At 47.6% G+C, this 12,012-nt stretch overlaps 1 protein-coding gene across 1 annotated transcript in view; it reads left to right on the plus strand.

The window, feature by feature from the left end:
* The first annotated feature begins 7,965 nt into the window (after nucleotides 1–7,965).
* LOC140387994 (transcriptional regulator QRICH1-like) overlaps nucleotides 7,966–12,012 on the plus strand; it is a 72,791-nt gene continuing 68,744 nt past the window's right edge. Inside the window, exon 1 of the mRNA XM_072471439.1 lies at nucleotides 7,966–8,104. The gene's annotated coding sequence lies outside the window, so the exon portion shown is untranslated. The remainder of the gene's footprint in view (nucleotides 8,105–12,012) is intronic.

Below are 12,012 nucleotides of genomic sequence, written 5' to 3' on the forward strand. Positions count from 1 at the left end.
TGTATTCAATGAGCTGGCAGGCCGGTGGAAGAATGCTTGGTCTGACGCGGATGGTGTCGAGATCGGATTTGGAGTTGAGGTTCGCCGATGCGCCGGTGTCCAGTTTGAACCGGATGCGAGCCTTGTTGACTGTGAGGACAGCACACCACTCGTCGTCGGGATCCACGCTGAGGATCGGGATGTGCGTCGCTGTCTTGGAGAAAGGCAGCGCATGCTTCGTAATGATGCCAACCCGGTATGGAGATTTGAGGCACGCAGCATCAGGATCTGTTGGGCTGTCGGGGTCGGAGTCCGGCATGGCCTGCTGTATTGAACGGACGCTTCTGCGCCACGGCTGGGATCGCTGGATGCTGGGCAGTGGAGCAGATCTGCAAAGGGTTGCATAGTGGCCAAGCTTGCCACACTGTAGACACCGTTGTGATTTTGCCAGACATTGCCGCTTTAAATGGACGGAGCCACAATTCGGGCACGTCATGACGCCAACGTCAGCGCGTTCCGTGCGCCATCGCGCATGTGTAGTGCGGTCGAACGACGTACGCACCTGCGCAGTCTGGTCGTCAGTCTCGCCGCCCCCTCAGTCGTGGCACGCATGCGCAGGGGCCTGGGAAAATCGTGCGGAATGGTCACTCTCGTCGATACTTAGGCCCTGCATTTGTGCGATGGCCTGCACTCGTTCCGCCTCGTGGGAGGTTAGCTTTGCCGTTTCTGCCGCCCTGATGTGGGAGTACCGATTGTTAACATGTTCATGGAGAACGCACGTTTCGAGGGCAATGGTGAGGGTGAGCTGCTTGACTTTCAGGAGTTGCTGGCGAAGGGAATTGGAGTGGACCCCGAAAATGATCTGATCCCGGATCATGGAATCAGTGGTCGAGTCATAGTTACATGACTGCGCGAGGATGCAGAGATGGGTCAGAAAGGATTGAAAAAGTTCATCCTTACCCTGAAGCCTCTGCTGGAAATCGTACCGTTCAAAGCTCTCATTCACCTCAATGTCGCAGTGGCTGTCGAACTTCAGTAGGACTGTTTTAAATTTTGTCTTGTCTTCGCCTTCAGCGAATGTAAGGGAGTTGTAGATGTGGATGGCGTGGTCCCCGGCTGTGGAGAGGAATAGTGCGATTTTCCTGGCGTCTGATGCGACCTCAAGATCGGTGGCTTTGAGATGGAGTTGGAACGTTTCTTTGAAGATCCTCCAATTTGCACCGAGGTTGCCGGCGATGCGGAGCTGCGGAGGAGGGCGGACGTTTTCCATTTGACCGGATGGCTGTTTGCTGGTCAGCGCTGATTCACTCAAGGTAGGTCTGTCAAATTTTCAGCATCACTCAGCTGGTACCATGATGTGTTGGGTAGGCTGGGTCGAGGTGAACTGCACTTGATGCAGTGTAGCGAGAGACAGACCTCCAACACTTGATAAAATGCAACACGATTTTAATCAACATCCAAACTATTATAACTGTAGGTCGATACTATGCTGACTTGACTGGAGACCTGACACTAGCCTGACCAGACTAACTTAGCTACCACATGGTGTAGGCACTGGCTAGCTCACGAGCTCTGACTGTCTCAGAGGCTGGGTCCCGAGAGAGCAGGACAACTGGTGCCCTCTGGCTTTATAGTGGTTGTGTCCTGTCTGGTGATTGGCTGCTCTGTTCTGTGTGCTTACTGGTCATCCTGTGTGTCAATCACTGCCTGTCTGCACTCTATTGTATACATAGATGTCTATTATGACAACCCTTAGAGCAGCAAAGGGATGGAGAGGCATCCAAAGGGGAAATAGGGAGCACGTAGTCTCACTCTATGTGGATAAAACCTGCTCTTTTATGTCTCAACCCCCATAGCCAGCATGGGAGGAATAACGTAAACTCTAAGGGAACTCAAAGCTTTCTTAGGTTACAAACTCAACCTAATCAAGTGCAAAATCTTCCCCGTGAACCTGCGGCAGGGGTGGTGGTGGTGGTTGCGGGGGGGGGGGGGGGGGGGGGGGGCGGGGGGGGGGGGGGAGGGGTTTGGGGAATCAGAGCTGGGGTAGCTGCAAGCTGGCCCAAACCAATTCTGATACCTGTGGGCCCCAAATAGCCCATGACTGGACACAGATCCACAAGTGTAACCTATCGAGTCTGGTGGAAGAGCTAAAGAGAGACCTGCGCAGGTGATACTCACTCACGCTCTCCCTGGCGGGGAGAATGCAGACAATCAAAATGAATATGCTTTGCTGCCTAAATTCTTCTTCCTGTTCAGATCCCTCGCGATCTTCATCTCCAGGCCTTCTTCACCAAAGTAGACAAAGAAATCATGAAGCCGGCCTTTGGCCGAGGGAAGACGGCAGTGTATAACAGCAGGGTGCGGTTCTGTATTGTGTACCCAGCTAAATTGAAGGTGACCTACAACTCCGAAGACTTTTATTTCGAGACCTTGGAATCTGTGGAGGCATTTGTGAAACAGAAAGACTGGGGCAAAAGTGAGAAATGAGACTGAGGATTGGTCTTGGACTGAGGGTGGGGGGCGGGGGGGGGGGAGCTGGAGGAGTGCATGTAGCTTTATTTTTCACTGCATGTTGTTATATGTGCTAAATGAGTTGAAGTTGCCTATTTGGACAAGGTAAGAGTTGGAATTTTCTTTTGCAATGATGATTCTTTGGGGTTCGTGTTTACATTGGGGATTGAAGGGGATTTCTTTGTTTTCTTGGGACCAGGCAGGGGTGAGGGGATTGGAGGGAAGTGATGTCTGGGCAGGGGCCTCCACACTGGCTAGCTTAAGCTGGCCAGTGAACAGGTGTGATGGGGGGAGGGGCTACGGCCATCAGAGTCTGGTGGAACAGGTTTCGATAGGCCTAGGAGGTGTGAAAATCTGGGGGAGGGGACCGATACTGGGTGAGGTGTTTTCGAGAAGTGGATGGGAGGATTCTGGGAGGGGGGGCACAATGGTAACAATGGGACGGGGAGGGCCAAGCACAGTGGGCAGGGCTTAGAGTTATGAGGATGGTGGATAGGAAGGGATTGGGGGGGGGGGGGAGATCCCCAGTTAGGATAGTTATGTGGAATGTGAGAGGTTTTTTGGAGGGAGGTTTTTCAGGGTCATTTTGGGGATAGTGCTCGTGAACTTGGAACCAGGGCCCCTAGAAGCTTATTTCGGGGGGTCGGACCAGCTCGTGCGGCAGGCGGATGAGGGGGCAGATATAGCCTTTGCCTTGCTGATTGCCCGGAGGGGGGGTCCTGTTGGGGTGGTGGTTAGCTTCGCCATCCTGTGACATGGCTTGGCAGGGGGGGACCTACTTGAATTTCTTTGACTCTCGGGAAGGTGAAGTCTCAGCTGAAGGAGATGAAGGAAGGGTTTCACAATTCATCGGGGCTGTTTATTATGCATTTCCGAGAATTAGTTACCATTGAACATTAGGGGGGGTGGGGGAGAGGGGGGATTGGCGGTATTGTTGACTTTGGTTACACTGTTTACGGATTGATTGTTAAATTGTTTTTTTTTACCTGGAATGTACGGGTGGATGTTTTGGTCTGTATATTGAGCGGGGGCGGTTTGTGTGTGGGGGATTGTTAGTGTATTTATTTGTTTTTTTCTTCGGTTATTTATTGATGAAAATGAGGAGAATAAAACGATTTTAAAAACAATTAATCATGACGTTTGTGTGGGCGGGGCGGGAGGGAGGGGGGAAGAACCTTACGTTCCGCAAGAGTGTCCTATGAAGAAGGAGGAATATGGGGGGCCCAGCCCTTCCGTACTTCCTATTCTACCACTGGGCAGTCAATGTAAAAAGAGTACAGGGGTGGATTAAAGAACCAGGAGCGGAGTGGGTAAGAACAGAGGAGAACTCCTGCACAGGGTCATCCCTCTGAGCACTGGCCATGGCTCCATTCCCATTTCCCACGCCAAGTACTCAAACAACCCAGTGGTTGTGGCCACGCTGTGGACGTGGAATCAACTCAAGCACCAGTTCAATCTGGTTGCAATGTCCACTATGGCTTCCATCTGCAAGAACCATAGTTTCACCCGTGACAATAGACACCTCCTTTAAAAGGTGGAGACAGGGTGGAGGAATACTGACAGTAGGGGACCTGTACTTAGATGGCAGTGTAGCGACCCTAGGGGAACTAATAGACAAGCTTCAGCTCCCGAAAGGGAACGAGCTCTGGTATATGCAACTTCCTCCACAAGGAGACTGCAGTGTTCCCGCAGCTACCAGGACACACCCTACTGGACAGACTCCTAACCCTGGGCAAACTAGGGGACGGTACTGCGCTGACATGTATGGACAACAGCTGGAGGAGGTACGATCACTGCGGGACAAGACACGGGAAAAGTGGGAGGTAGGGCTAGGCATAGAGATAGATGGAGGACTCTGGATTGAAGCACTGCATAGGGTGAATTTAATCTCCTCATGCGCATGGCTGAGCCTAACACAGCTAAAGGTAATGCACAGGGCGCACTTGACCAGAACATGCATGAGGGGTTCTTCCTGGTGGTGGAGGACAAATGTGAATGGTGCCAGGTAGGCCCGGCCAACCACACCCGCAGGAATGGGGAGGGAGGACCGAAACGGATAGTGGAAGAAGAGAAGGGATGGGGGGGGGGGGTAGGAGAAGGGGAGAGGGGAGGCACTGCCAGAGTACAGAGTAAGCAGGGCAAAGGGACCAATAGCAAGAAAGCACATGGGTGCGACCATGACAGTAACACCAAGGTATGCCCGGGTGGCACCAAACACGCCCCTGGTATGTTTTAATACCAATATGTAGACAATTACTTTCACAGTAACCTCATTGCAGTGTTAATGTAAGCCTACTTGTGACAATAAAGATTATTATTAGTTAATGCTGTATGGTTATAATAATAATTGCTTATTGTCACAAGTAGGCTTCAATGAAGTTACTGTAAAAAGCCCCTAGTCGCTACATTCCGGCGCCTGTTCGGGGTTCGGTTATGGTAGCTGATCAGTGAGGGCCTAAAGTTAGGGGCCCCATATCTGTATATCTGTTGTCTTTGTATTCATACCTGTTTTTCTTTCGTATTCACATTTTGTCGGTTTCTCATTATTACTGTTTTATGTCCCTTGCAATGTCTTTACAAATAAATGGAAAACCAATAAAAATATTTTTTAAAAAATTATATTCAAAAAGCATTCCTAACCTAAAAGTGGCCCTGGTTACAAGGCAACAACCATATATTTCTCCCCAGCTTGTTTAGTTTTGAGTAACACTCTCGAAGCAAATTAGAAGCACCGTTTTATTTGAAACCAAACCCCCCCAGCTGCAAACACCTTTGACTAACATTAATCTAACTATAGGTTTATCCTTCCTTACCCAGCAACACTAAATTAAACCCACATAAGGTTATACCTAATTTCTAATACTGAACAATATATAGATCACTTAAAACTACCTGTTTTCCAAACATTCTCCACTGATCTTTTGCCTACCATACAATTGAGCAACATCATTTATGAATGTCAGCATCAGTGTGATGCCAGATAGGTAGGCCATATACCCTAATAATTGGTTGATTAAATGAAACAATGTCTTCCTTTGAGCATGTACATACCCAAATGTTTCAAGTGTCTCCTAACAGGTTTCTTATGATCAATTGAAGATTCATCCGCAATACTCTCCTTGCATATTTAAAATGCTTGCTTCTCTGGGAAATGGCCATCTGAACTGAGAGTGGGTCCCTGTGTATGAATGTCTGTCACATTTAGCAAGTGTAAATGAGCCACATTACGAGTTGGACTAATTATCTTATTAATTGGTCAGTTTTGTAGCTATTAGGGCAATCAGGATGATTCAGTAAGTGCTGCTCAATCTTGAAACCGCATTGAAAAGTAAATATTTTGTTTTGGGTTTTGCAAGCACAGGCTGGTTGAGAAATGTGAACTCCCACCCCGCTACTCCTCAGAATGGGGCACAATAGATTTTTAATCATCAACACAAATCTACAACCTAGCTTTAAGAAAATTTTCAGGTGCCCATTTCCCAGAGAGGCATGCATTTTAAAGAAGTGAGGAGAATACTGTGGCTACAGCAAGAACTACTTTTGGATATCATGGGGGGGGTGGGATTCTCTGATTGCAGACTCCGAAATCGGGGGCGACGCCGTTTTTCGGATGCTCCGTCCCCTCAAAAACGACCTTCTATTGGAGTATGCCGCTCGCTGTTGGATGGCCGCAGGATGTCATTTGAGGCCCTACCCCGATGCTCTGCCCCCGATGGGCCGACTTCCCGACGGTGTCGGTCGCGTGTCCTCTCAACTTTCGTGATCCTGGTGTGGCAGCTGCGCACTGTGTCCAGCACCGCCACAGTCAGGGGAGGAGCTGTTCAGCTGGCAGGGAGGGGCTACGGTGGGGGCTGGGGGAACAGGTGCAGGGTGATCCTTGGGTGGCGAGGAGGGTTACGGGGGGGGGGGGGGGGGGGGCACTATCTGGCAGGCCGGGTTCATGCGTGGCCGATGTACGGCCGCCGCCGTGCACATGCACGGCCACAGACCCGGCCATTCTGCATCCGTATCTGCAGGTAAAGCCGTTTGCTTTATGTGGGCGGTTGCTAGCCCCCCACTGGGCGGAGCATCGGTGCTGGGGCGACGCCGACTTTTTGGTCGTAAGACCAAGCGCTTCCTCTGGACATAGTCGCAAAATTGGAGAATCCAGCTCCATATTTCCCATGGAGAGATCAGGCAATGTATGAATGTGTCATGTAAGGTCACCTAATTTCCTGATACTTAATCTCACCAGGTAAATGGTGAACAAGCATATACACTCCAACCAAATGTTGGCCAGGCTAAAGAATGCTCAAACTTGTTATTTTGAAAACACAATTGATGGTTTTAAAAGGGGCAAGCGCATTGCCCGAGGAGAAGAGTACTCAATTCACTTTTTCCAATTGAGGGGCAATTTAGCATGGCCAATCCATCTACCCTCCAAATTTTCGGTTGTGGGGGCAAAACCCACGCAAACACGAGGAGAATGTGCAAACTCCACACGGACAGGAGTGATACATTTACAATGTTAACTAGCCTGAGGGAGAAAGGAACACGACTGATCAATATGTAGAATACATTTCCGGACAGGATAATGGAGGCAAAACGAAAGAGAAAATGCTAGAAAATCACAGCAAGTCTGGCAGCATCTGTAGGGAGAGAAAAGAGCTAACGTTTTGAGTCCGGTCACTCTTTGTCAAAGCTTCATCGGGCTCGAAACGTTGGCTCTTTTCTCTCCCTAAAGATGCTGCCAGACTTGCTGAGATTTTCCAGCATTTTCTCTTTCGTTTCAGATTCCAGCATCCGCAATAATTTGCTTTTATCTAATGGAGACAAAATCCCGGAATATATTTTGGAAAAAAAGTTGTTGGACGCCTCTACAAGGATGGATTAATTAAGATAGGGCTTATCTGTACTACTCTTGTGATACTAACATGGTGCCAATGGACAAACATTTGTTCGCACCACTTGGCACTCCTGATGAGAGTATAGATTTATGGTGGAGCTGCCAAGCATACTCCAGCCTTCCACTCCATTACAGTTTGCAAAAAGGCCTGCCCATAGATCAGCAGCATAAAGGTGCAGTGAGTGTTTGCCATCAATCAGCCCTCGCTACAGCGGCCCCACAGCCTCTGTTTGCCACCAACACTGCACAAGATGTATCAGCCTTGCGACAACAGCCACGCGCTGCCTCAGTCCCCTCTCCTGATTGACTGTTCGTCGAGCCGTGTCACGCGACGGCGGGGCCAGGACGGCGTCGGGGAGGGGGTGGAGAGTGACGGGCGGCTGACGGGTGCCGCGCCTGCGCTCTGCAGCCGGGGCGGGGCGGGGCGGGGGGGGGGAAACAGGGGCTCTGCGATGGGGGAGGTGCCGGCAGCGCCTGCGCGCTCCGGAGTGGGCGGGGTCGCGCGCGATGGGGGTGAGAGCCCCGCCTTTTTTAAATGAAAGACAGCGCGAGGCGCGCATGCGCGGGGACGGTGGAGCCTCTCCGGCAGCGGCGCGTTTTCTCTTGTCGGTTGCTCCTTCTTCCCCCCCACCCACCCACCTCTCCCCCGATGTTGGTCGTCGACCTCCGGCCGTAGACGGGAACTGTGGAAAACCAGGCCAACATACAAGTACCCCTTCCAAAAAAAAGGTAAAGCAAAAATAAAAATGAAACACAAGGGAGCAAGAATGGCATCTTTCAGTTAAAGTCAGGAGAACTCCTGCGGCTGGGCCCCGCTGCCCAGCAGCCGCATGTTTCTGGGGCTGGCTCAGCTCGGCAGCTGCGAGCATTATTTCCGCAGAAATGCGAGGGGGCACGAATTGGCTCCTTGAACCTCTCTCTAACAAAAGTACTTCTTGCTGGGCGTGCATCCTTTCCGGGGGGGGGGGGGGGGGCGTAGGATTGAGGCCTACAGCTGTTGATCGTGGGTGACAGATCCATAACTCATTCCTCCATTGCAATGAATTCCTTTGTTTTCGCTATTTTATACGCGCCTGGTTTGCATGGTTAAGTTTTTATTTTTATCAAAATTCGTCAGTCGTTATTTTTCAACTCGGAAAATTTGCAGATGGAATTTTTTTTTGTCCAGGGTAGTGCAGCTGGGCAAACTTTTTTTCCCCTCCCACTCCCCTTTTAACAATCACAATTGTTAAGGAAACGAATGGTCAGATCTGTCAATTTGGCTTTTTATAAACCGAGGTCTTTCAGGCCTGTTCTTGCCTGGTGCATTCTTGGGTGTTTAAATCGAGACTGGATGCACAGGAGGTTAACACGAGCATTTCAAAATAACCCCTGAAATGTGTATGTAGTGTAAAATTGGACTAATGTAGGCACAGTGTAAATGTTCTTTAAAACGAAACAGTTGATCAGCTTGGTATTAGCTTCACTATAGAAATATCAGTGTCAGGCAGGGTTAGTTGATTGTATTTGCTCTTGAGTCTTCAACGCATTATTTGTTTTTTAATTTTAGCTTGTAGAGTGATCTGCATATCAATGTTAGTTTCTTACAGATTGTGGTAAACACTTGGATTATTTTTGATCTAACCAAATAGGACTAATGTAAGAAATGCCTCCCTTTGTAATAGCATCCCTACTGTTTGTAAATCACTTGCTTTCTTTTAGCACACAGGACTGTTGTACAGTAGATGTGGTCAACACAAGTCTCTCTAGCAGATGAAAAATTCATAGGTAACCGAATAGTGCTTTTTATTTTAATCACAAATTGAACTATTCTGTAAATTGATGGCAATTGGAGGGTAGTGTTCTCTATCATACTATATCTCCCTTTATGATCTTTATTAGTGTCCCAAGTAGGCTTACATTAACACTGCAATGAAAGACTGTGAAAATCCCCTAGTTACCACACTCCGGCGCCTGTTCGGGTACACTGAGGGAGAATTCAGAATGTCCAATTCGCCTAACAAGCACCTCTTTTGGGACTTGTGGGAGGAAATTGGAGCACCCGGAGGAAATCCACGCAGGCACTGAGAACGTGCAGACTCTGCACAGATATATTAATATATATCCAAGCCGGGATTGGGTATATATTAATATGCAAAATTTCATTAATTGAAAACTTTTTGGTAAAGCATAACCCACATGCAGAGTAAAGATTGCTCCAGCAATATACCTGTCCATTACAGCACCATTTTTTTGTTTCTGCAGCAGCTATACCTGTGGGTTGTGTGGAATATGTGCTAATTTGTGGATCTCTACCTATAGCCTTGCTGTCTTGAGTCTGCTAACTTTGTTTTATGTAGTATCTTTTCAGCTGGTAGAGAGACTTTCATTCTATTGATTTAATTTGAATATGAACCCGAGTCATGGCAGATTTAGGTCTTAACAAAGTGTGCACCAAAGTCACCGATGCAATATGCAACTTTTATCTTCCAAGTCAGCGAGTATCAGAATTAAGCTTTTATAATTGCCATTCTTCGTGAATTAACCTGAAACAGTTTTGGATATGTAATAAAAGGGAATTTCAACTGAAATGTACATTGTATTCAGGATAGAGTTGGCATACAGTGCAAATTATCATGCAATTTATAAATAGTATGTCATGTTTAAACAGAAATTTATCGTTAGATGAAGTGTGGGGTGACATGTATTGTTTGTATTTTCATGGCGGTCTTATGAATTATACATGGGCATGATTTATTAAGGAAAGAGCTTGTATGTATATAGCATGTTCCTGGTCTTCAAAATGTCCCAAAGCCCTTCTATGTCACTGATTTTTTTTTGAAGTGTGGTCGCTAGTTTACTACTGTTTATCCAATTTGGAGACAACATGTTACAATTCCTATAACACCGAAAGCATAGTTAAGATTGTTGGCAAAATAAAAGCCTTCCATGTATTTTCTTATGAGGCTGTTCACAGGCTCGGTGTCCTAGTGATTCAGCTGGACTTCTGACCCCATATCGTCTCCTGAACAATCTACTTCCACTTCCATAACAATGTTCATCTCCACCCTTGCCTTAACTCACCTGCTGAAACCCTCACCCTTAACTTCCCTTGGTTACCTCTGGAGATCCTCCTCCTACTTCTCAGTTGTCTGGCTAGATGGGAATGCCTTTGCCTTATTCTATTATCTGTGCACTCATAACTAGGGAATTGCCTGCAGTGGCAAGTCTTTGCACTTCCACATCATTACCTCTGAGTCTCCGAAGGATCTATCATTGGTGTATTTGTCATCTATATGTGTCCCTCGTGACATCATCTGAAAGCACGGCAGGATCTACATGTATATTATTGACATTGAGCTCGACTTCACCATTTTCACAGTAACTTCATTTGAAGCCTACTTGTGACAATAAGCGATTTTCATTTCATTTCATCCCTGTTAACTGTTCTCCTAACTCTGATATGTCAAGCTGCTTGTCTAGCATCCAGTACTAGATGAGCAGAAATGTTTTCCAGTTAATTATTGGAAAGATCAAAGCCATTTTTTTGGTCCCGTCTTGAACTCTGTTCACTAGCCACCAAAGCCATTCCTTTCCTTGGCAACTGTATGAAGCTGAATAGACTGTTTACAACTTTGGCATCCTATTTAACCTTGAGATGAGTTTTGACTGTGTATTAGCTTTATCACCAAGGCTGTCTACTCCCACTTTGGTAATATGCCTGGTCTCCAATCCTACCGTGGTTCACGTTTGCTGAAACATTTGTCCAAGTGGATGTTACCTCTAAATTTGACAGTTCCAATGTTTTCAATAACTTATTGCTGTCTGTGTATTAACTTGTACCAGGTCTCTGTTCGCCGATCACTCCTGCACTTGCTGGCATACATCGCCTCCTGCTTTGGCAAAGCCTCAATTTTAAAATCTTCATCCTTGTTTTCAAATTTCCTGCAGCCCTAAAGGATCTGTGCTCCTCTAATTCTGGCCTATTGCACATCCATTGTGTGAGGTGGTGAAGGGAGGGGATGTTTAAATTGGTAGATTATGAGCCAATCAAGCTTGCTTTGACCCGGATGGTGTTGAGCTTTTTGAATTGTTGGAGCTGCACTCATCTAGGTAAGGGCAGAGTACTCTATCACACTCCTGTCTTGAGCCTTGTAGATGATGGGCAGGCTTTGGGGAGTTAGGAAGTGAGTTACTCACTGCAGAAGTTCCAACCTCTGACCTGCTCTTGTAGCCACAGTATTCATATGGCTGGTCCAGTTTCTGGTTGATGGCAACTCCCAGCATGTCGATAGTTGGGGGCTCAGCGATGGTTATGTTTTTGAACGTCATGGGGTAATGGTTAGATCCTCTCTTGTTGGAGATGGTCATTGCTTGGCACTTGTACGGTGTGAAAATTACTTATAACTTATGAGTCCAAGCCTGAACATTGTCCAGGTCTTGCTGCTTTTCAACATGGACTGCTTCAATGGGTAAAGGGGGACTTAAGTGTTGATGCTGGGACTGAATTGTGCGTGGTTCCTGTATTTGTGGAGCAATTTAGGACAAACTAATGTGTCAGCTGGTGCGATTTCCGAGCAACTCCCGGCCCAATGGATGTTCACACCACTGGGAATGGAGATAGTGCCAAAACACCTGGCAGCTGGAGCTGTTTTTAA

Source organism: Scyliorhinus torazame, chromosome 13 (genome assembly GCF_047496885.1).
Source record: "Scyliorhinus torazame isolate Kashiwa2021f chromosome 13, sScyTor2.1, whole genome shotgun sequence".
NCBI lineage: Eukaryota > Metazoa > Chordata > Chondrichthyes > Carcharhiniformes > Scyliorhinidae > Scyliorhinus > Scyliorhinus torazame.